Source organism: Malania oleifera, chromosome 4 (assembly GCF_029873635.1).
Source record: "Malania oleifera isolate guangnan ecotype guangnan chromosome 4, ASM2987363v1, whole genome shotgun sequence".
Classification (NCBI taxonomy): Eukaryota; Viridiplantae; Streptophyta; class Magnoliopsida; order Santalales; family Ximeniaceae; genus Malania; species Malania oleifera.
The window spans coordinates 38,253,318-38,255,370 of record NC_080420.1 but is presented as its reverse complement, the minus strand read 5'-3'; positions in this window follow the sequence as shown (position 1 = coordinate 38,255,370).

Here is a 2,053-nt window from a genome sequence, read left to right as displayed (position 1 = left end):
GAAATATAAGACAAAATTTCACAACTTTCATTTTTATGACTTTTTCTTATTCAGGGACCTCGTCGACGAACATAGGGGATTCGTCGACGAGTCCAACGGGCAGAATGACACTAACGGGCGAAAAACAGCTAGTTTGCCAAATAAAATATTTTTTCTTCCCCCCAATGGCTAGTTAATGGCTCCTAAGGCTCTTGGGCTATAAATACAAGCTATTAAACTTGTATTAACATGGTTTTGAAGGTCTTTGATCATTGTTAGTAAAAAACATCATTTTATACAAAACCTAACACATTGCATATTAGTTCTTCATTACATGTGCTCATTCTCTCTTACTCACTTATTGTGTTTGATTCAATTCTTGAGAGAATAGTGTGAGGTTTGAGTTTTTGAATCATATTTGCTCATTGTAAGGAGTATTATTTGTAATCTTCCATCTTTGTGTGAAAGGTTCTTTGTGAACCATGTTGTAAGGTTCTTTGTGAACCGAATTGATAAAGGCTCTTTGTGAGCGGTATGGATTTATTCCCAAGTTTGTAAGGCTTGCTCCACTGCGGAAGGAGCAATTATAGTGGATTGTGGAATCCTTGGCTTGGTGCTAAGGCATGGACGTAGGCTTGGTGCCGAACCACATAAAAATACCAGTGTTGTTCTTTCTCTCCCTTACACTCTTTATTTTATATCTTGTGCATGATTTATATTCATATTGCGATATAATTTCTTGTATCTTTCCAAGAGTTTTTATTTTGTAGAAAAATATGTATTCCACAAAAAGAGTCTATTCACCCCCCCTCTAGACTATATACTCCCGAGCTGGGGCAACCAACATAAAGGTTGAGGTCAGTCTTGTGCTAATTGACCGGTTGTAATCGGTTTCGCTCCACCCTTTAAGTAAGCATTAGTGGAATCCTTGTGCTTGTTAGTTAAGGCGGGGATGTAAGCAGTTTGCTGAACCTCGATAACATTTCTAGGTGTCGTCTCCTTTACTGCTTTATTGTGAATGCTTAGTCAATCATTTATTGCAGTTTAAATTCCATTGTATATTTACATTGATTCATTTTACATGCACTAGATTGACCTTAGTCTTGTGTAATACTGTTGTTAGAGGATTGACCTAAGGGATAAAATTTTTAAATACCAATTCACCCCTCCTCTTGGGATTGCACCAAAGCTAACAGCATTCTTTGTACAAAATCTTCTTATTGTTTCTCTTGTAGATTTTGGACGATTCCAGGTTGTTGGATCGTTGACCAAGCGAGAGTACATCGTTTGGAGAAGGCAGGCTCTAGCCTTAACAAAGGAGTGCTGTAATCGATGTTGTTCTGCCCAATAAAGGAACTGTGATAGTGGAAACTTTCGGTAATTTGCCAAGGGCGAGGACGTAGGCTGTGTTGAAGCTGAACCTCATAAAATCTTTGTGTGTCTCTCTCTCTTCCTTATTCATTATTTTTCTGCACAATATATCTTTGTGTATACTAAAGTGCAGGTTGCAGGGCTTAAAATTAAAATCAAAGGAAGACTCTTGATATTTAGAAAGTACGTTTTGATTACCCGTTTGCGGAAACCTAAAAGGAGGTACGTTGGTTAATTTGCGAAAATCTTAATCAAAAGAAGCACAAACAAAGATTTCATCCAAAGTAGGTTGCAAACATCTACACGGCAGCTAATAAAAGGCTTAACAAACTTGCATGATTGTTTGAATACTTTGGTTAATTGGTTTTTGTATCTTGTGGTGTGGTATTTTGGTTGTGGTTATTAGTTGATTGATTTATTTTTCTCATTGTGGTATTAAAACTCAGAAAAGGTCAAAATATTAAAATAAACCAATTCACACCCCCCCCCCTCTTAGGACATCTATCCTAATTTCAAAGAAAGGCCGTCAGTAATAGTCTTTATATTAGTGACAGTTTTCATCAACCATCACTAATCATTCAGCTTAGTTAAGCAGCTAATCTATTAATTTTATTAATAAAATTAATAAAATATAAAATAGTGACTAAATGGTTATCAAAACACTCCAGATTAGCTTTAATTTATGTTTAAATTTGTAATTAAT